Source organism: Pristis pectinata, chromosome 3, assembly GCF_009764475.1.
Source record: "Pristis pectinata isolate sPriPec2 chromosome 3, sPriPec2.1.pri, whole genome shotgun sequence".
NCBI lineage: Eukaryota > Metazoa > Chordata > Chondrichthyes > Rhinopristiformes > Pristidae > Pristis > Pristis pectinata.
Window position 1 is genome coordinate 116,974,471 of NC_067407.1, and position 24,280 is coordinate 116,998,750.

General features: G+C 39.4%; 1 protein-coding gene across 1 annotated transcript in view; it reads right to left on the minus strand.

The window, feature by feature from the left end:
* LOC127568074 (suppressor of cytokine signaling 5-like) overlaps nucleotides 1-22,679 on the minus strand; it is a 35,576-nt gene extending 12,897 nt beyond the window's left edge. Inside the window, exon 1 of the mRNA XM_052011345.1 lies at nucleotides 22,276-22,679. The gene's annotated coding sequence lies outside the window, so the exon portion shown is untranslated. The remainder of the gene's footprint in view (nucleotides 1-22,275) is intronic.
* Between the last annotated feature and the right edge of the window lie 1,601 nt (nucleotides 22,680-24,280).

A 24,280-nucleotide genomic window follows, 5' to 3' on the forward strand; every position in this document is an offset into this window, starting at 1 on the left:
AAGAAAATGCTGCCAACTGGCACATTCAAGGTGCAGGAGGATGTGCTGTGGGATGCACTGAAGCTCAGTGCAACCACCATGAAGCCTTTGTGGGCAAAGACTACAGTCCAGTATCATCTTGCTACAGAAAAATGTATAAATCTCAGTTAAATAAGCATGCCTCAGCTCAGTTTGGTGCAAGTTTGCTTCCTTCACCTCAAGGTTGAGTCCACTTTTAAGTGTTCTGTTACTGTCTTAATAATAGATCCAGCATTTGCCCAAAGGTAGCCTCCATTAGCCATTAATTTTTATTTCCTTGGCTTTACCATTTAAAAATTTTGATTTATCCTTTTACTGTTGAAAAGACCAAGCACTTGCCTTCAGTGAAACCTGCCTGCTCATTTTTATTCACTTAAATTCAGCAATTTCTTTGTACTGTGCTATCAATCTGGCGTGTCAAACTGGTTCTCTATTAAGTCATCCATGCTGTTAATAGTCCATGGTTGAGATTGAGAACAGATCATTGTGGGATATATCCCTCAGTTCTACGAACAAACTAAGTACCTAACCCAAATCAATTTGGGCAGCATAGTGGCACAGCTAGTAGAGCTGCTGCCTCACAGGGCCAGAATCACAGGTTCAATCCCGACTTCAGGTGCCGCCTGCGTGGAGTTTGCACATTATCCCCGTGACCACATGGGTTTCCTCCAGGTGCTCCGGTTTCCTTCCACGTCCCAAAGGACGTGTGTTGGTGGGTTAAATGGCCGTTATGAATTGACCTTGATGTGTAGGTGAGTGAGTGGAGGGTGGAGTTGGTGAGAATAAAGAAAAGGGCTTAACTTTGGATTAGTGAACATGGATGATTGATGGTAGGTGTGGACAGAGGGTTGAATGGCATGTTTCCATACTGTATCCATATATTAAGTTTGGTTCCATGTGCATTAATAAGTTTGTGACCCCATATGAAATGCTTCCTGGAAAATGACTTCAACAATTTTTGCATGATTTAGAAGTCCATGCTAGCTCTCTATAATCTGCTCAACCACCTTTTTAAATTTATGGCTTCTAATAGCTTTCCCACAACAGACGTCACTTTTCTTAAATAACAGTGTTCACAAGAAAACTTTTCAATTGGAAAAAAAAAATTCCTAAATCTAGATTACATTGAAAGCATCTGCAATTTCATCACCCACTTCTCTCGAAAACCCCAAGGTAGGAAACACCAGATCCTGGGGATATAGTCTTATTGCCATTATTTTACCAACAGCAATCCAAAATGAATTAAACAATAATTAAATGAAAATTCAGGATACCAAATTATTCAATTTGACTCACAATTTGTTTAAAAATGATCCAATAATGTTTCCTATACTGCTCAGACTGAAAATGTGTTGATAAAATAATCTAAATTTGATGGCTGATTCAGGGTTTTAAATTAAGGCAGAAATCAGAATCAGTAGTAGCAGTAAATGAAGGCAATTCTTTAACTCAAAGAACAATTCAATGTTTTTAAACATCTTTCCTAAAAAGTTAATTTCAATTATTAACATTGCATTTTAAATTGAAAAGTAGTTGAAAGGGAAGTCATGCAATTGTAAGAGTTAACAGAATTACGGCGTGAAGAACATACCCAAAAATCATTCACCAAGCAGTATCAGAGTGTTGTGGCAAGAGAAAGTCCTAGGAGTACCCGTGAAAGATTTGTTATATGCTTAATTTATGTTGAACTTTTAAAAACAAAATCACAGCTGCTGAACTGAGTTACACAAATTATTCCTTTCCAAAGATGCAATCTGTAAAGCTAGATATTTCTAGCATTTTTTGAATATTATATTCCTGTATAGCAATCATGTCAGATTATACCTATTATTCTGCAATTAACTGCAAGTGATATCTCCCAATAAGTTCATTACCAGCCATTGCAATCAAGTCACAAGTAATATATTTTGAAGAACAGACCCAAACGAAGAGTAAATCCACCTCATGTGTAAAAAAAATACCTGGAATTTTGTCCCACTTTGGATTTGACTGGTATGTTATATTTATAGTACTGGCATAGAATATTTACTCAATGCTGAATTCCTTAAGAATTTATTTAATATTTGTCAAAAGAATGAGCATGCAATGCAATCAAAACCAACAGATTATAGAGCAGTATTTCTTTTTTTAAATATGGTCTTACGTTCTGTGGCCATCCTTTTGGTCTGCATAATTCATATAAACAAAGTCCATATTTATATAAACAAACTTGGTCTCTTTCTCATGAACATTGGAATCAGGCAAAATTGGCTGGATTTAAATTTGGCTACTGTATTGGAACTGCAATATAAAACTACCCCGAATTCTGAACCAATGGAAAAGGACATTTAGACAAGCCTAATAAAATGATGAAGGTTTACTCTGTCTGGTAGTGCTTTATCCAACATGATACAGATACTGGACGTTTCTTTTTCTCAATTTCCCTGACATAGAAGTTTTTCTTAAAATGGTGCTTTGTTCAAAATAAATTCAATTGCCTCAACCAAAGTCAATGACAATTCGATTATCAAGCCATCACAAACAGCCATTTATAATTTACCTTTCCTTCCTTAATTTACTGTAGGTTCAATGATCTTGACTTTCAGATATTATACTGCAACCAAACTCGACTTTACATTGTTTCTTTCAACGCTGAGCAAGTTAAATTCCATAACAATTCTTCATTGAAGTGATCTGTTCTCTGCTGTACTGGATTGATTCAATATACTAAAACTTTTTTTCAGAATGAAAAGAAAGTTCATTTTCTAAAACTCTTGCATTGCCAAAATTAATGGAACTTTATTATACTTATTTTGTATGCACAGTACAATGTAGATGCAAGCGTATTAGGTTCTTCAGTTCTGAATCTAGCAAAGCTGGAAAAAAGGAATAGACCAGACAGCACTTTTTATGGGCCACAGGGACAATGAATTAAGTAGCTTGCTATTATTGTTTCTATTTTATGATTTCATGAATTACCAATATACTAATCTAGAAATGATATTCCACATTTTTGAAAGAATTCATTTACACATTTCCAATGCCAAATCATAAAGGAGCTACATTAAAAAAAAGGAAGTGCTGGAAATACTCAGCAGGTCAGGCTACATTTATGGGAAGAGAAACAACTTAATGTTTTGGGTTGAAGACTGTTCATCAGTACTGGTAAGGGGGAACAGAAGCTTAAGCTACAGGGAGGGTGGGGTGGAAGTCTCTGATAGGGCAAAAGCCGGGTGACCATGGACATACAGTAAACTGTAAACAACAGTGAGAACAGAGACAACAGAATAAGAACAATGTTTGAGTTGTAAAATGCAGAGCAGGAAGATCCACCCGGCTGGTCAGGCTGCATATGTCCTGCACTTCCAGAAATAAATGAAAAAAATAAGCTAAGCCAATATCACAGATGAACAACTGATGCAGACAGAAATCAAGTTACCTGAAGTTATAGGATTCAATGAGTCCAGAAGGCTGCAACGTACCCAGATGGAAAATGAGGTGCTGTTCCTCAAGCCTGAGTTGGGCTTCACTATGAGTGCAGAATGCCACAGATAGGTCAGAGTGGAAGTGGGATGAAGAACTAGGGGCAGGCAACAGGAAGCTCAGAGTCACTCCTGTAGACTGAACACTGTGCTCTGCCAAGCAGTCACCCAATCTGCATTTGGTTTCTCCAAAGCGGAAGAGACCACATTGTGAACACCAAATGCAGTACGCTAGATTGGAAGAAGTACAAGTGAATCAATGCTTCACCTGGAAGGACTGTTTGGGTTTCTGGATGGTGGGGAAGGAAGAGGAGAAAGGCCTGTAGTTGCAAGGGAAAGTGCCGTTAAGAGGTTGCTTGGTGGGAACAGAAGAGTGGACCACAGAACTGTGAAGAGAATGGTTCCTGCAAAATACTGGAAGGGCAGGAGAGGGGAAGATGTGACTGGTGGTGGAATCTCTTTGAAGGTGGCAGAAATTGCATGGAATGATCTGTTGAATGCAGAGGCTGGTCGGGTGGAAGGTGAGAACCAGGAGAACTCTATCCTTGGTTTGTCCCGGAGGAGAGGAGGTGACAGCAGAGGTGTAGAAAATGGATGAGATGCAGTCAAGGGCTTAACAATGGCAGCAGGGAAGCCATAGTTCAGGAAAGATGGAAGACAGTTAAGAGGCACCTGTACAGAAAGTCTCAGCATTGAAGCCAATACAACGTAGACAGGAAGAACTGAAGAATGGAATAGAGTGCTTACAGGGAGGCAAGGTGGGACAAAGAGTAGTCAAGATAGCTGTGGGGATTAGAAGGCTTATAATGGATGTTAGTAACTAGCCTCTCTCCCAAGACGGCAACAGGTGCAGGAAAGGAAAAGTCAGAGATTGATCACGTAATGGATGGAAGGCAACAGCAAAAGTAATGAAATTGTCAAATTCTGCACTAGTACAGGAATCAGAACCAATCCAGTCATTGATTTACCAGAAAAGGAGTTGAGGGATTGAGCCCAAGTAGTTCTGAAAAAGACTCCACATATCTCACAATAACATAGGCATAGCTTGGGCCTCGCAGCTTGAGCTTCCTGTGGCCTGCCACTTAATTCTCTATCCCACTCTGACCTGTCACAATGCCTCATCTTCCATCTGGGCACATTGCAGCTTCTGGACTCAATACTGAAGTCTACAATTTCAGGGTTACTGGATTTTTCCATATATATCAGTCATTCATCTGTGATATTGACTCAGCTGGTTTGTTTTCTTTTCTTTTTCTTCCCTCCCCCCACCCCAATCCCCTGGGACTAGAGGACCTGCATAGCCTGGCCTCCCAAGCACATCTTCCTGCTCTGCATTATACAGCTCCTACATTCTTTTGTCCATGCTTTCACTCTCCAACTGCTCCCTTCACTCATTGGCCAGATAACCTTGTTCACAACTTAATCCCATTGTCACCTCTGTTTTAACCCATCAGTGAAAGCCTGTTAACTATCTCTCTTCCCACAAATGTGGCTTGACCTGATGAGTATTTCCACCACTTTATTTTTATCTTAGATTTCCAGCATCTGTATTTTTTTAGTTTTCAAGAAGCTAGAAAGCATGCTTAACAGCATGGATGGGGGATTGCAATTAAGGTTCACCAAATTGATTCTTGGGGACTTTTCTATGGGGGGGGGGGGGGAAGAAGAGGTGAAAGTGTCTTCTCAGGCAAGATCAAGGAGGCTGGGTCTAAATTCTTCATAATTTAAATGATCACCTCTCATGGAAAGAGAAACAGTTAATTCTTCAACTCACTCTGATCAAGGGTCTTCCAGCATTTTCTATTTTTCTTTCCAATTTGCAATATCTGCAGTTTTTTGATTTTAATTGACTATAGAGAATCTGGAATGTTCTATCAAGGAGGCTATGGAAAGCTCAGTAGCTGAGTATCATAAAAATTCAGGACTTAGGGTTTCAATAGGAGTAAAATCCAACACAACAGTTTTAATTCACTTTTTTTTAAAAAAAAGTGTTACATAGTTGTGTGATACATTTGCCAGTCACCTTGCAAGCTTAAAGGGAGCATGGGAAATAAGAAAGTGAACCAGATACTGAACCAGAAGCATTTCTGAATAATCAGCTACAGGCGACCCCCAAGTTACCACAGTTTGCGTTCCTGATAAAACGGGCCATATCACAATTTTCAGTAACGCGAAGCTAAGCCATCTTCACATCAAGAAACGCAAGTAGAAAAAAATAAATTTTGTTTTACTTTTTCTTCCCACAAGTTCTATGTGAGCAAATTTTATTCCAAATCTCAAATTTCTGGGTGGTAATTTGTGAATTTTGTAAGGGTGAATTTCAGTAAGGCAGAGGTCTCCTGTAGTGGTTATTGGAGTTTTTCTGTATATTTAAGACAAATTGCCACTTTTTTGGATAATAAGGAAAACAAGGGATGAAAGTCAAAGTAGTACAGGTGTGGGATAGCTGAAACAAAAACAATGTTCTGACAACAGGTCTTCAATCCGAAATGTTAACTGCTTTTCTTTTCATAGATGTTGCCTGACCCAAGTTATTTCCAGCGTTTTCTAGTTTTGGAATTTTAGTAAAAAAAAAGTCCCACAGAGGTACATAATCTTACTGATTGTGTGAGCAGGTGCAAGGTTCCAAACCTTGAATTCTTAATAATCAATCCCACCATTCAAAATTAAGACACTAGCACAATAAATAACAATGTCAGCCCAGTTCTAGAATTTCTTTGAGGTAAACATTCTCCATAGCTCCCTAAAAAGTGACAACTCTCAATCTCACACTTAAATAATATTTCTTAAAACAGCATTAATAAGCCCTCTAAAAAGTGACTACAAAAGTCAAGGAAACATGATCACACTACACTCTCCTCCACAAGAACAAATGCAACTCTGCAACACTGTCGACACTAAACTATTTCACTATTGGTTCCCACAAGTGATCAATTCCTGACATTAAGCAACAGGTGATTTTCTCCAGGGCTATTATCAGAATAATTGGAGCTGAATCTTGAAAGCAAAAAAGGTCCTCAAGCCACATTAACAGCTTTAGTTGGAAAATATCTTGGCCAGTTTCTTTCTTCATAGGTCTGATCACTCACTCTCTCCACATAATATAAAAAGGAGCTACAGGAGTTGTGGAGAGGCTAAAAACAGCAGAGATCTATCAGCACCTTTTCTCACTGCTGCACAAACTTCCTCCTAATCAGACAAAACTGGCAAGTGTTATTTTGCATTTTCCCATAGGCCACTCCAATGTCTGGCTGAACTAACTAGAACTGTATTATGGAAAATAATACAATACATGGGGAAAATCATTTTCAGGTCCATATCAGCAATTTATTTGAATTCCAGTTGAGAATTAGCATATTCTTCCTTTTCAACTATCTTCAATTGTATTTTGTATCTGTATTGCTTACGGTAGAGGCAGAGCATTGCACAATTAATAGTCTTGAGAAGCCTTTATTTCAAGTGATACCCCTTTACATTTCATCAATTTGATGAAAAGCAAAAACAGTCCTAGTATTTCTCTCAAAACCTTGTCACTTGTTTGAATATTAGATCAAGTATATAACAAAGATTCTCATTTGATGCTGTATAGCCTCCGATGTGTTCTCAATTAACACTGCAAACTGGATCTATTAGATACCTTTCCACCCCAGCGTGCACTGAAGAGAACAAAGGCAAAGAAAGAATAAAGTAGGAAAAGTCTAAATACCAAGTGTTTGAGCAGAAGGACAGAATGAACCACCAAAATCAGTGTAGTACAGATCAGGGTTTCAATAAACACATTTTGATCACATTGAACTTCGTGGAGAAGAGTGGAAGACAAACAAGGACATCTCTGGAGAAAAACATGCATAAAATGTTATTTCTTCTTAGATCATATAAAACTAGCAAGTGTCAGTGCACAGCATCGGGAAGTACAGAATATATTACAGAAAGCTGATGTGCAAGTACAGCAAATAATGAAGGCAAATAATATAATGCCCTTTATGACAAGGCTTAGAGAACCACATAAGAACACACAAAGCATATTGCCTCTTTACACATTCATGTGGCTAATCTGGTGCCTCCAGTCCACTTTCCCACCCAATTCTCATAGCCTCCAATTTTTTAAAGGATTAAAAAAAACATTTTGCTCTCAGCCTAAAATATACTTAATAACAGAGCATCCACAGCCACCCAAGATTGGAATAACAAAAGATTCCAAAGGATCTACATAAAGAAATCTCAAATGGAAACTTTGCCATTTTGTTCTAAACTCTCCAGCTGGAGAGAACATCCTTCCACCACCTACACTGGCAAACCCCCCTCAGGAGTTTTTAAAGAGATCACCACAACTGACTAATCTTAATCTTTCCTCAAAGGACAGATGGGCAGACAGACCCCTTATTTTCATGAATCAACCTGCTAAATTTACGCTGCACTGACCAGCAAAACAAATTTCTTTGGGTATAGAAACCACAACCATGCAAAATACTCCATTTGAGATCTCAAAGCCCGGTGCAGTCTCAGCAAGACAGCCTAACTTTTGTACTTCAACCCCTTCATAGAAGGCCTACAAAACTATGTCTTCCTTACTGCTTCCCATGTCTACATGTTTACTTTCTGCACCTCATGAACCAGCATCCTTTCGTACACAAATGTTTAGTTTCATATAGTTTCAAATATCCTGTTCTGCTATCCATCCCAGCAATGAACATAATGGATGGCACAGTCTCATCGCTCCAGTGACCCTGGTTAAAAATTAATCTTTGCTGCTGTGTGTCGAGTTTGCACGTTCTCCCAATGATCGTGTAGGTTTCTCCCAGGTGCTCCAATTTCTTTCCACAAGGAGTTTACACTAAAGATCTGCTCAGTACAAAATCAAAATATAATCATCTGCAGATATCCAACACAAATCTGACATGGTCAGATCCAGGCTTGGGTTTCATAGCAGGTTCTACTTTATACTTTATCATTACAACATGGATAACTGAGGACTCAGGATCTTACCATGCAGCACCCTAGTAGAAGCAGCCTGCTAACTGAAAACAAATTTATTCCTGCCATATTCTGCCCAGTTGTCAATCCACGTTAATATATCCACAATCTCATAAGCCTTTAAGGTACCTTAAATCCTTTTTGAAAATTCAAAAATACATGCATTAATTCCCTGTCATCTACCCTGCTGGTTGCAACCTCAAATATCAACATGATTTTCTCTTTAAAATTATGCTGACCTTGCATAATCATTATTGTTTCCAAGTGCCCTGTTTCCATGCCCTTTTAGATGGATTCCAGCATTGTCAACAGGCCAATGGCTACTTTTTCAAACCTCAAATAATGTTACATTTGCTACTTTCCAACCTCCAAGGATGAATCCAACCTTTGCATTCAAGCCTCCAGATCTAGGGGATTTGCCCAGTTTTAGTCCCCTTATTTACCGCAACCCTCTCTTCTCACAACCATATGGAAGTCTAACCAGTGACCATGAAGGGCTTTGGCAAGATACCATCTAAAATAATATTATACAGCATTAATCTCCATAGACTCAAGGATGAACAGATTCAGACATACTTAAGAAGAGGGATTAGCTGTCCGAGGACAGTTTGATTAAGATTTAATAATATTCATTGTCACTAATAGACCAAGATGGGGATCTAATTTGAAAAATAGGATTGAACGGTACTGACAGGAAGGAGTGTGATTGCTTCCCCCAGCAACCTCGGCCCTCCTCACACTGCACAGTATATGGAGCACTGACTCAAGATAAAGGATCAGCCATTTTAGGACAGACAAGGAGAAATTTCTTCTACTTAGACTGTTATTAAATCATTTATATTCCCTATCTCAGAGGATTAGTCTGAGCATATTTAAAGACCAAAATCAGTAGACTTTCACAAAACATATAGGAACCTAAGAAAGTGGACATGAGATAAAAGCAATCAGTTAGACATGATCTTACTGCATATTATATTTGAATAAAGGGCCCCAAAGTAAGTTGTTGTTACATTCTATGCAATTTTTAATCTTTCCATACCTTGGAACTTACCTTTAAGAAAATGCACGTAAGAATAAAATTCAGCTGCCACTTCAATGCATCAATACTGCCTCTACCCATTGAGGAACAATGTTAGCAGATCAAGGCCTCAAACCTGACAGCAAACTCATGGCCTAAACAGTGATCTCCATCCAGCTGCATGTTTTGGGGGAGATAAACTAGCAACAGCAGGCATCTCAAAGCACCAGAAACATAACAAAACAATTTGCAAAATCCTCCAAATCCATTGGTAGTACAAGTAAACCAACACCACAGTCTTCTCCCAGGCCAATATTCACAAATCATATGCAACCAGCTCCAGTGAGTGGGTCACACTATCTGTATGCCTATGTGAGACCCTTGAACAGGCACACTATTCCAAGCATAATTCACAACGAGAGTTTACCAAGAGGACGGAGAAAATGCTTAAAGGTATGTCCTCAAAGCCACCCTGCGGAAATAAAAGTAACATCCTCACTAAATCATGGGAATCTCAATTCCACAACCAATCGAAATGCACCCAAAGACCCCAGAAATATTTGGAGTACCACCCTACATAGGGCCCACTCAAGGCAGAACCTACAGATCACACAAGCCTCATCAGTCACTGAAGATTCCAAAGAACTAGAGAAGCTGATCATTGTTGACCATGGAGATCAATACAATTTGAGAATTTAAAAATAAATAACCCATATACTTGGCAAGGACAACACAAAAACACAACATTTACTTGCATCTTACTCAGACACTTAGATCAAACTTTTTTAACAACAGACTGATGAGAGCAGAACTTTGAAAAGTTAATATTCTAATTACTAGACTTGTGGGGGGAGGGGGGGGGGAAATTCAATTAAACCAGCCACTCTTTTAAAGAAAGTGCATAATGCTAGCATTACTTGACTTTCCCACATTATTGCAAGTAGACCTTAAACTCCCACATAATATTCCTTACAATAAGCCCCAAGTATTGCAAGTAGGCACAGATCTCCAAAGGACTGCAGGCAAAACAATCTCTTCTGTAATTGCTGACATCACTCTTCCTAGATGGAAATGAGGGCTTTCTCTTAAACCATGTTAGATCAACTTTTGTAGTCAAGATATATTCTTCAAACAGTGGCGAAAACTAAACTCATCTGAAAAATATCACATCACATTAAATTTGCGGAATTGAAGAGTTATATATACTGTACCACGTGCTACACTGAAAAATACATGGGTAACTTTTATATCTAGATAAACTTTGGGGACAAAATTTTACTTTTCTTATTATATCTCATGGAAGCCATTTTTGTTAACAATTAAATCATCAAATAGTACAGAAGGTAGCTTTTCTGTCCATCAAGTCTACAACACCCCCCCCCAAACAATCTAAACACAATTTCAAGTATTTTTGCTTCTATTTTATAAACTATTATTGAATTGTCATCACCACCCTTTCAAACAGTGCATTCCAAATCTCAATCACATGTTGCACAAACATTTCTCCTTATTTACTTTTGGACTTTAATCAGTTCTTAAATGTCCTTCTGCTTAATGACTTTTCAGATCACTGAAAACTTTCTTTCCTGTGAAAAAACTTGAAAAATTTTAAAACAAATACAGCTAATTTATCCACATAACTAACTCCTCACCCTAAGCAGTCTGATAATATCCTGTACTTTTTAGTACTATATATAGTACTTTTTAGTGTGATGCTCAGAATGTGATAATTGTGCAGCAGGGACCAAACTAAATGTATTACATAAGCACAGCTCAACTTCCTGTTTTTTGTACTCTATGCCATATTAACAAATTCCAAATCCTATTTGTTTTAACTTCTTCACAAACCTAACTTGCCACCTTTAAAGATTTGTGCAGTCTTCAGTTACAGTGTCTCATTCTTTCTAGGTAAAATAAATATAACCATCTCCTACATTGTGAAGATTGCAGAATGTTTTTAACCAGGTAAAGTTAACTAGAAAAGCTAGTTTAATACTATTCACTGTTAAGGGAGAACTTAATGACCTGATGCAAGGTTTAAATCTTAGTGCAAATAAGCTATTTCCTTTTTTACTCATTGGATGCCCTTTGGAGGAAAGCTAAAATATCCCCTAGTAGAGTGCAAATCCCAAGATCAAACATTAAACATTTGCAGACATATTTAAAAGGGAACCCATTTCTTTTCAAATTATTGGTTTCTTCACACATTATTAGCAGCAAAAGGAAATTTAGTTTCTGCTACCTCAAAGACTGTTAACGTTGGATAGACAAAATGTATCAATCAACCTTACACAACATTTGCACTCCGGATGTTAAAAAAAATCAGTTTGCTGCCAATTACAAATTATGATGCTACACCACAAGATGCTCAACGCCACGAAGCATACTTTAACACCAGCAGAAAATTCAGCACGAACAGCTGCATCCACACTATGAAAACTGGTTTCCTCAAAGGCAGGATTGATATTGTGCTATGTCTATTATTCGTGAACCAATTCTTGGAAAAGGTTAAGACTGGTGCCCAAATGGCAAATGGTCAGCGTATATACACCTTCCCACACCAACAACTCCCTACAAAAAAGGTGCAAAGCAGATCATTATGTAGACGTATGCTTTGGTCATTTTGGTCCTTGCATCAAATGTATCCACAATTACATTAATGAATCCTAGCTGTATGACCAATCCACAGTCACGAGTTATGAAAAAAGGAAAACACTGCTAACTAACTCGATCAGGGGCAAGAACACAGCTTTTCACCCAGCAAATAACCAGAATGTAGTCACAGGTTTCCTCATGACTACATTCTGCCACTAGCTGTTAACTTTGGCTGAATGAAAAGCTTTATACTTAAAGAACAAATCAGACTAACACAGGTAGACATGCAAATCCAAATTCCCTCCGAATTGGGGGTCCTACAAAGCCTGTTTAGCTTCAGTTTGCATTAAAAGTCAATAATTGAGAGACAATTATTGAACCAAGTTCATCCAAACAGGACATTTGCAGATATTAACACTGCAAAGTAAACAAGATCATGTCATCATTGCACTGGATCACTTTAAAATGTGGAATTTTCAGATATATTCATGGTCAGTAATCCCCAAGTAGTAACTGCCTTCCATCCTTCTATCCTCTAAGAGACCAAATACTTTTCAGGTCAGACCAGTGCACTACTTATTTGCTCATCTGTCCAGAAATCAGAGAAGCCCTACAGCAAGTAATAAAATTATTTTGCAATTTTCAGAAAAATGTATATGCACAAACAAAAAAAGTTGCTCTAGATTTTAGTATTACATCAATCATCCAGAGTTTATATCCTTGGCTGGAGGAGGAATGGCTGTTTTATAAATGTGGTAGTCTATAAAATGAGACAAGTATTCTCTTAAATACCAAGTCACTTGTTTCATAATAGATTAGCAGGTATATGCAACAACTAGGTCCAATTCCAATCAAATATTTACAGCCTCATACAAGTCAGTCATTCAGCACAAACAGGGCCTTTGGCCCACCATGTCCTACCAACTATCAAGTACCTATCTATACTAATTCCATTTACCAGCACTTGGTGCATAGCCTTCTGTCTTGGCAATTTAAGTGTTCACTTAGATACGTAAGTATTGAGATAGTTTCTGCCTCCACTGTCCACTCAAGCAGTACAATCCAAATTCCAACCACTGTTTGGGTAAAAAAAGTTCTTCCTCAGATCCCCTCTAAACCTCTACCCCTTCCCTTAACAATATGCCCTCTGGGATTCAGATAGCCCTGTTATGGAATGTTTCTACAACTCCCCCATCTATGCCCCTTGAAGTGTTGTATACTTCTATCAGGTCCCTCCTCAGCTTCCTGTGTAACAAGAAAAACAAACCCAGCCTATCCAGTTTCTTCTCAATTGAAAAGCTCCATCCCAGGCAACATCCTGGTTAATCTCCTCTGCAATTACATTCTTCCTATAGGGTACCAACCTATAATCTGGGGATTACTCCTTGTGCCATGTGCTAGTGAGACCTGAAGGAGGAGGATAGTGCAATTGAATATGTGGCTAAAGAGCTGATATAGAAGGGAGGGCTTCTGATACCTGGATGATAAAAGGTCAGGTTACATCTAAATTGGAGGGGGACCAATATCCTTGCAGTAAGTTAGTTAGTGCTATTTGGAAGGGTTTAATCTAGTGCAACAAGGGTCTGGGAACCAGAGCAGTAGGTCAGTGGGTGGAATGATCGAAAAGGTAGAGGTCAAGTCTAACAGGCAGGGAGAGCTTAATGAAAATGGCAGGAATGATTGTCTGAACTGTATTTATATTAATGCAAGGAATATAACAGCCAAGGCAGATGAGCTTAGAGCCTGGATTAGTACATGGAACTACAATGTTGTAACTATTACAGAAACTTGGTTGAAAGAAGGGCAGGACTTGCAGCTCAACGTTCCAGCATACAGATGTTTGTGACATGATAATAGAGAGATGTAAAAATGAGGCGGGGAAGTTGCATTACTGATTAGGGAGAGTATCACTGCTGCACTAAGAGAGGACATCTTGTTGGGCTTCATCCAGTGAGGCCTTACAGATAGAACTCAGGAATAAGAAAAGTTCAATCACAATGATGGGGTTATACAATGGGCACCCCAAAAACCAACATATATGCAGGCAGAACAAGGAAAAAATTGTAGTGGGTGATTTTAAACTTTCCTAATATTAACTGGGATTCCCTTAATGCCAGGGTTTAGATGGGGCAGAATTTGTTAGGCGCATCCAGGTGGGTTTCTTGACTAGGAATGGGGCTGTACTATACTTTATATTGGGGAATGAGCCTAGCCAGATGTTCAAAGTTTCAGTGGGCATAATCTTGGAAGTTTTAAGATAATTATGGATAAGACTGGTCCTCAGGCGAGAGTACTAAAATAGGGACACCTGTTTGAGGGCAGATCCATATCTAAAATGTGGGAGTCTTTTAAAGATCAGTCGATTATAGTTCAGGACAAGTATGTTCTTGTGAGGATGAAACAAGGATGGTAAGGTTCAGGAATCCTGGATAACAAAATATATTGCAAGTTTAGTCCAAAAAAAATACACATGCAAGGTTTAGGAAGCTGACATCAGACAAGGCCCTGAGGAATATAAAGGAAGCTGGAAAGCTTCAAGAAGTCAAGAAAAATCAAGGAGTCAAGAGAGCTAAAAGGATACATCCTTGGCAAGAAGGATTAAGGAGAATCCCAAGGCATTTTATACTTTTTATTAGGAGCAAGGTGGAAGGAAGTTAGAGAAAGGATAAGCCCACTTACACATGAAGCCCAAGGACGTGGGTGAAGACCTTAATGAACATTTTACATCTGTATTCGCCAAGAAGGATGTGGATAATGGTGAGATCAGGGAGGGATGTGTTGATACTCTATGAAAAGTCAATATCGAGAAAGAGGTAGAGGCGTTGGGTCTTTTGAAGAACATCAAGGTGAAAACGTCGAGGGCCTGATGGCACCTATGCCAGGATAATGAGGGACTCCAGGGAGAAGACTGCTGGGACCTAGACACAGATCTTTTTAGCCATGGGCAAGGTGCCAGAGGACTGGAGAATAGCTAACATTGTTCTATTGTTTAAGGGAAACAGGGACAAACCAAGAAATTATAAGCCAGTGAACCTGCATAAGTGGAAGGGAAATTATTGAAGATTCTTAGGGACAGGGTTTACTCATATTTGGAAAAGTGTGCACTTATTGGGGATAGTCAACATGGCTTTGTGTGGGGGAGGTTCTCTCTCACAAATCTGAGTTTTTGAGGAAGTTGCAAAGATGATTGCTGAGGCTAGGGCAATGGATGTTATCAAATGTTTTACCAAAGTCTATGTAGACAATATTGGGAAATTGGATCCAAAATTGGCTTGGTCACAGGTGACAGGGAAGTAGTAGAGAGGTGTTTTTCAGACAGGACGATTATGACCAGCGATGGATCAGTGCTGGGACCTCTTGTTTGGATGAAAATATAGGTGAATTGATTAGTAAGTTTGCAAATGCCACAAAAACTGGTATGTGGAGTCGAGAAAGATTGTCAAAGGATACAGATCTGTTGGAAACTTGGCAGAAAAATGGCAGGTGGAGTTTATTCCAGACAGGTGTGAGGTGTTGCATTTTGGGAGATCAAATGCAAGAGAAAAGTATATAGTAAATGGCAGGATCCTTAGGAGCACTGATGCACACTGATCTTGGGGTGCAAGTCTATAGCTCCCTGAAAGTGGACAGTGTGGTGAAGGTGGCATACGACATCGGGTTGGGGCATTGAATATAAAAGTTGGCATGTGATGTTGCAACTGTATGAAATTTTGGTTAGGCAACATTTGAGTATCCTGTGCAGTTCTGGTTGCCACACTATAGGAAGGATATGGAGACTTTGCAGAGGGTGCAGAAGAGATGCATCAGGATGTTGTCTGGATTGGTGTGTATTAGCTAGATGTTGGACGAAATTGGATTGTTTTCCCTGGAGTGTTGGATACTGAGGGAGTGACGTGTTAGAAGTATATAAAATTATGAGAGGCATAGATAGGGTAGATAGTCAGAATCTTTTTGCCCCATGGTGGAATTGTCAAATACTAGAGGGCAGAGTTTTAAGGTGAGAGGGGGAAAGTTTAAAGGAGATTTGAGGGGCAAGGTATTTAAAAAAAAATACAGAGTGATAGGTGCCTGGAAACTGATCCCAAGGGAGTTGATGGAAACAGATAATGATAGGAACATTTAAGAAGCATTTAGACACACACATGAACAGGCAGGTAAGAGAGACTTATGGACATGGGATTAGTTAGAGTGGCATCATGGTTGGCACAGATGTGATGGGCTTGTTCCTGTGCTGTACTTTTCTATGATCGCTTGTTACAAGTTGTACCATAGCACCACTACTCCTACTTTCTATGCCCCAACTAATGAAGGCCAGTATCCCATATGCTTTCTTCACCACATATTCATTGTGTATGTCCTACTTTTAGTCTTTCCAAAGTGCATCAGTTTGCACTTTTCAGAATTAAATTCCATCTGTCACTGTTCTATTATTTCTTACCAACTGATATCATGCTGTAGCCCAAGACTATCCTCTCACTATCAATACCACCAAATTTGACATGACAGCCAAAAATCTTCAGAGATTCCCCAAAGTCACAGTAAGGAGGAATGATATTATAAACCACAACTCAAGTGTACCTCTCACATAATATAAGCTGGTGTTAGGAAACCTGAACCTGAAATTTGCCATAGCATGATTTTGGAGAGCCGGTGGTAGAAGAAAGGGGGAGGGAAGGAGGGAGTGTGGTGTTGGAGGAAAAAGTTGCAGTTTTCAGAAAAAGCTGTGGAGTTTTAACAGCCTAGGGCACAGTAATCAGTGTGGTTTATGGGGAGAGAAAGATTTACAGGGCAAGCTCCTGAAATAAAATTTCTTGTTATTTTTGTCTGTCAAACAGTGCTACAAGGACACTTAGTTTTTAATCCAGCCAGTCACCTACTGACTAGCTGGTTTTCCAGGCCCAGAAAATCTGGCCAATGCACTTTAAAATAGAAGCCTTGTTAAAATGTAGGCATGCAAGTAGCTTAATAAAAATGTTTTCTCTGATCAACTCCTTAGACAGATCCCATCCCATTTAATACCAGAAATGGGTAGAGACAAGCTGGGGTACTGTTTGACAGTTAACATTTAATTACCATCTGGCCAAAACCTTCCTGTATTCACAAATTATAATTGTCCCAACTACACTAGTTGTTGAATGCAAAGACTGAGACCATTTAAAAGCATTAGAACTATCCTGCCCAACTGTTCATAAAAGTTAGTTGAACAAGGAAGAATTGTGAATATGATTCAAAAATAATGGAAAGCTTGTGGAAATTCAGTTTTGGAAGAGACAACATCTCAAGCTATAACACTGCTAATCGCAAGTAGCACCAACAATACAAAACCATCACCATCAATGCACAACTAGAATATACATCAGAACAAAGGGCTCAAAGTTCTGCCCTTTCCTCCATTTCCACCTGCCTCCAACACCTCGGTTCTCCAGATATCAACCAAACTATTCTGTTTAAAGCCCATTCAGGATCAATTTCCTTGTATCTGAAAACATTGCTCTTACAATGGCAGTTAAGTGGAGACATACATGCACGTTGGTACATATTCCTACAGTTAGCTCACACTCCACTTGAGGAAATTTGGGAATTAGCTGACCACGATCAGACTTAAAGGGAGGGTAATGCTTTTAACTTCGCAATCCTTTCATGAATTATGTCTTGTAGTTTCAAAATAAATAGAAGTATTAATTTCTTGGCCTTAGTTCCCTCAAGAAATTTGGCCATAAGAATTCATCTGTAAAAGGGCTCAATTCATGCCTGTATATTTAAATTTGCTTTAGGAACTGGGCACTGACAGTATCAGAATTTATTGCCCATCCCAAATTGCACTTAGGTAGTGCAGAGTTGCTGCCATGCATCACTTCATTTCTCTTGAAGGTACTCCCATGATGCTATTGGGTAGGGATGGCAAATTTAGACTCTGTGATAACGAAAGAACTGTTAGATATTTCCAAGTCAAGATCATGCACAACTTGGAAAAGGACCAGGAGATAGTAACGTTCCCATATGCCTGAAGCTATTGGCCTTCTTGGCGAAAAAGGCTGTGGATTTGTGTGCTATTGGAGTACGCTGATAGATAACTGTAGTCTATTCTGTAGATGGTATGCACTAGAGCGAGGGGGGGGGAAGAGAATATTTAGGGTGATGGACAGGGTATCAATCAAGCAGGTCAAGAAGAGTTAATATTTCAGGTCAATAATATTTCATCGAAACATTTTATTTTGGATTTTCAGCATCTGCAGGTTTTTATTTTGCTCTTTGATTACCAGTCAAGCAGTCTGATTTGGTGTAGATGACATTCAGCTTTAGCTGTTCTCAGAGCTCACTATGTTCTTGATACAAGTCTTATAGATGGTGAAAAGGCTTTGAGGTGAACCGAGTCATTTGCAACAGAATACCAGGCTTCCGGCTTGCTCTTTCACCTACAATATTATCTGGCTGCTCCAGCCACATTCTGGTCAATGGTAATCCCCACAATGCTGATGATAACTTGGTGATAGTACTGCCACTGATCAAGATAGGTGTTAAACTTGAAGGTAGACACTGACTGGCACTTGTGCCATGAATATTACCTGCCACTAATTAGATGGTTGTCTAGGACTTGCTCCAAGTACGAACTGCTTCATTTGAAGTTTTGGAGACAGTTGAACATTGTTCAAACATCCCTACTCCTGACCTTATGGTGGAAGGTCAGTGAAGCAACTGAAGATGGTTGGGCCCATGACACTTCCTTGAGGAAGGCATGCGGTGATGTCCTGGGGGTGGGATGATTGACCTTCACCAACCATCCACCTTTATGCAAGATAACTCCAGCAACTTATAGATGCCACTACAAATCTAGAAAAAGTGTTAAGACTTTGCATTTAGCCAGCATATTTTAGTGCATCCCAAAGCACTACACATAGGCTTACTTAATTTTACAATGCCATCACTTACATAGAGAACCATACTACTCAACAGTTAAAATCTCTCAAACAGCAGAGGAACAACCATATAATCCATTTTTAATAGTAATGGCAGAGAGAAAGTGTCAGCCAGGCTACCAGAACTATTCCTTCAAAAAAAAACATTTTAAATAGCAATACTTTGCAGAGCAAGTTGTGATTTGGGGCAGTGTTCTGAGAACAGGCCTACCAATTTCCTTATGGAGAAAATGCTATTAGCGAAGGAGCAAAAAGTGATTGAGCCAGTCTAAAACACTGGGGTTATTGGGATTGTTCATTTAAAAAAGTTGCTTCATTTCATAACATTCTACATTTTATTAAGATATTCTGAAGACTTTCAACTTTTCAAACTACTTCAGCTGCTTTACTACTAAGAAAGATTTAATGATATTTTCAATAAACTTTGAAACATTTTATTAGAGAGTTACCCTCATTAGGAGTTGATTCAGTACTTGAACACTGACACGTTTCCTTTTAAACAGATGAGAGCTGCACAAGAATGGGTACCCCATCTCATCAGCTATAATTACACTTAAAAGTGAATACAAAACTAGAAACATACTGTCAAATAATTTCCATATTTTCACCAGATTATTCATCCTTCATTGTCTAAAACACAAATACTAGAGTAAATTAATGTTTGCCAGGAAAGGAAAGGGAGAACGGAAATGCAGCTGCATATCATGTACACTATGGCCAGGAAAGACCCAGAATCAATTCCAGGTCAATGCTGAATTAGTTCATCTTAAATAAGGTCACTATAATTGGAATCCTAGCCTGTATGTTGATTCCATTTATGATTGCAATCTACCACTCCCCCGGTAAGGCACATTTATACAGTACCTTAGATATCCCAAGGTATGTTGCTTGTATCATATTTAATCTTTTACTCTACTTGCATACATCTCCCAATAACATTTGTTGTTTAAATTAATTTTGCCAAGAGTCATAATAGTCTAATTAGTATCAAATTTATATTATCTTGCGAGGCTCAGATTTGAAAAGTTTGTCTAATACGACTTAAGATATTACACCATAATAAAGTCATTTTCATGATCAACTGAGTGCACATAAAATTCATGGATGATTTATTGATTCTGGTTATGAAACTGTGGTTACAATTAATGTCGAACTTTCTGTTAGCAATGTACCAGTTCTCCTTAGAATTCAAAAGTAATCATGGAATGACTAAGTTGGAATACCCACAACCCCCAGAGATGGTTGGGGGGGGGTGCTTGGGGGAGGGAAAGAAAGAAATCCAAGACTATTAAATTAAGCACATGAAGATTCCTCTCCTATTGTACGGACAGAGAGAAATCTTCATGTGCTTAATTTAGTACTGTATTGAAGTAAAGAGGTCATGGTCTTCAGAGGATCCAATAATACAGCAACAATCTCAGACTCAGTGACAATTATTGCAAATCTTTAAGACTTATTCAGAACAAACATAGGAATGAGGCCATTCATGCCATCCACCATTCTTTAGCATCAAATTTTGGCTAAGTGATGAGTCACAAAGCCATGGGATGAAATTCCACTCCAAGATATGAGCTAGTAATTTAGAATAAAGATTTCTGCACAGTACTGGGAGGGTGGTTCACTCACAAAAGGGGCAATCTATTGGAAAAAATATCAGAAGCAGTCTAACACCTCCAGGTGAATACAAAAAGGTCCCATGGCACCCTGCAAAGGAAGCTCTCCTGTCAACTTCACTGATATTAACCTACAACTAGTCTAAGTGACCAGATTTATTGCTATCTTGTTGGAGTTTGCAAAAAACTCTTTTACTAATGGCTCCACTTGAAATTAAAGCACTTCAGGATGTTAAGATCTTGAAAAGCTCATTATAAAAAGTTTATCCTATTGAACATCTACTAAAAGATAATGGTTTACTTGAAATATTACAATCCCAGCTAAATTGAAACACTTTAATAAACCTGGCAAAAAGTATCTAGCAATAATTTCCATAATGCAATTATATTTACTTTGAACATACATCAGATTAAGAAAAGTGAGATCAGCTGAAATTTACTATTTGCCAAACAAAATGCAAGTTATCTGCCTTCTTATAAAGATAATTACAATTTTCATTTAATTACAGTCTCATGATAATGCACTGCTTAAAGTATTAGTTATACAAACAATGAACTTTAGTAACCTAGTTGAAATCAGGTCTTAACACTGGTATTTAAATACCAGTAGGGGGAAAAACAGTTTTTAAATTCACTTTTAGGATAATTTCAAATACACTGAAAATGCACTATAAAATTCTCAAACTGAGGTGTCAAACCAGTTTTTTTTATATAAAGAGGCTTTAATAAAGCCATTTCTGAACATTTTGCTCAAGACAATAGAGGTAAAGCACAAATATTACATCAAATAAGCACATTATAGTCAACAATTAAGTGTTGAAACTACAGAAATGTGACTAAGCACAAATTTTACAACATAATACAGCTATCCTGAACAACACTATCACAGATCTTGTCAGCCAAACCAATGCAGTTTTTTTTGACACCCCATCACGAAATCAAAAGGAAATGAACTTGCCCCAGTTTGATTTTTTTTCTCATACACATTTAAAGCATTTCAACCTGTAATTTCTTTTTTAAAAAAAATCACTCAGCGAAAAAAGTAGTGAGCAAATCTTTTTTCAGGAGTCGTCTCCATCCCAAATAATGAGTTTTACAATTGGGAATGGTGGGGGGGGGGGGGGGGGGGGGTGGTGGTGGTGAAGAAGAAATTGGCGGAATCTCACTTTCATCGACTCAGCTTGACCTGCCCAATCGTGGTTGGGCACACAATAGTGAAGAGCTGGGTGACAGCTATAATGATGCATTAGAGTTATTAGCAATAGGTGACACACGAGGGTTTTTTGTTCGTGGGGGGGTGAAGGAGGGGGAAGAATATATACAAGCTATGCTCAAAGAAGCATATGCAATGAGAACAGCTGTCTACATTATAAAGGAATAAACTTGTAAGCCAGGTGTCTGCCCGGCCATGTATGCAACAGAAGACAGCAAATAGCCTGTTGGTACCTCGGGAGCCTTCAAAAGAGGGAATGGTCTGAATAAAGATCTTATTTCCTCCGCTCCCCGGGTCGATGCGGTCCAATACATGCGGGGGGTTAAATGGAACAGGCATTCCTGGCGTGCGGATTTACACTTCCAACCGGTTTTTAATACATTGCACCGATATTTGGAGAAGGATTATCTCGTCGGAAGATGCCCTCCCCGCTCGGCGAGTAAAGGCACGGGTTGATTTCATTTACCTCAGCTCCTCGGCAGAAGCCCCGCTCCCAGGAACATCGCAGCCCGCCGGGCAGCAGAAACAAAATGACGGAGGATTTTCTCCACGGGGGAGGGGGGGGGGGGAAGAGAACCGGGGACTCGGCTCCAACTGGAAGGGGAGGGGGTAAAAATAAAAGGAAGGCCGCCGACAAGCCAGCTCCACCGCCCCGCCCTTGCCCTGGCAGCGGCCGGGCGATGGCTCCCACGGAGAGGGCGGCGAAAGGCGACCGGCCGCTGCTCCCGCTCCGGCTCCCAGCCCGGGCCGCGACTCGACGGCCACCGGAATCCACCCGAGCAGAGGAGGGAGATTGATGGGAACGCGACCACCCTAACCTGCTGGCGGAAACTCCATGACGACGAGTGATTGACGGCACCACCCTGCCACTGGGAATGCGCCTGTGCGGAGGCTTATAGCAACCTGGCAGCCAATGGGAGGCAGGGTGGGATGCGGGGAGGGGTGAGCAGGGCAATAGATGCATAGCAAACCATTGAGCTCAGTCACTCTCTCTCTACCCCCGCGGTATCCAGGTACGTGGAGCAAGGACCAAAATGCGCTGAACGCCAGCAAGAACCTAGGTTACACACAAAAAAAGCAGACAGCCGTCATTAGCACACAATGATATTTGCATAATTCATGAAAAACCAACAGAGACAGTGATTGCATAAAGGCCGATACTAGACAGTCATAGCATATTCACTGTAATTATAAGCTTGCAACAAAACTGAATTTCCAGCATTTTACCTCAAAACATCAGTGACCACCTTATTAACTTTTCTCTAATGAAATAATTCAAACTAAAACGCCACTTTTGATATTGCACTGGCTAACAGTATAAAAAGGCAACACAATTAATTGTAATTAACAATTCTTGAAATAAATTTGGTTACTCGGATGTTAATGCCATTGTTTTGTAAATAATTTTAAAGTTTCATTAAAATAGAATTTCTGAGAATTTTGAGCTCACATGAGACATCTGGTTCAGAGCAACTATGAGGGTTGTTAATTCACCCAAAATACTGAGCCAGTCTCTCATCACCAATGCTTGCTGACCCACATTGGCATATAGTGAAGCAATGCTCTTGTTCAAATCCACCTGGATTCAGCCAGGCATCTATCTATCTACCTGGATGTACCCTGGGGTTGATATGGGGGTGAAAGAGGCTTAGTGAGTGGATCCTTTTTCACTACCCCACTCAGTTCTCCAGTGATAGAGTGGTGTAAAAAGATCCACTAATTTGCAACCAGTCAGCCAAGACCTACTTATCCAAGAACAGAAAAATTGCAGCAGTCTCCTTTATATTGATTTAACCTCTTCCACTCCCCAACCCTCTGTAGTTCCTGATTTTAATTAGTTCACCAATGACCTTCAGCTGCCAAGACCTCAAACTCATGAATTTGGACCCAAAACCATTCCTCCATTCCTCTATATGCGTATACTCTGTTACTCATCCATTTCCCTAAAAACCAAGCTCTCTGACAAAGCTCTTGGTTATCTGACCAAGCAATGCTCCTGGTGATTGCTGCCGAACTTTATTAAGAAATGGATGTGTAAGGTGTCTCAGGATGTTTTAAAGGGCCACTCATCCTCTTGACCCTTCCTTCTACAGTCTCCTGACGAACAGACAAGGCTGCCAAATGATTCAGGTGGCCTCTGCAATGTCAAACTTCCACTTTAGCTGAGGAGCACAACCAGTTCCGTACATTATCTATTTTGCCATGAAAGCCTCCATAGTGGAACCATTGGTGAATGGTTCCTTCATGAGTTGAAGCTGCAGGATAGATATTAAATTTAGGCCAATTGTCCTTGGGACCCTAAGGTAAAAAAGGGCCACCCACAGACCCTATCCCCAACTGTTCCTCTTCTTATATCTCTCAAGTGTAAAATATATGGAAGCAATAACTCTCTATGAGTCAGCGCTACAACCATGTGTCCATGCTTGGACAACCTTGCTATAGAAGTCAAGGTCATTGTTACCCTACTCTTC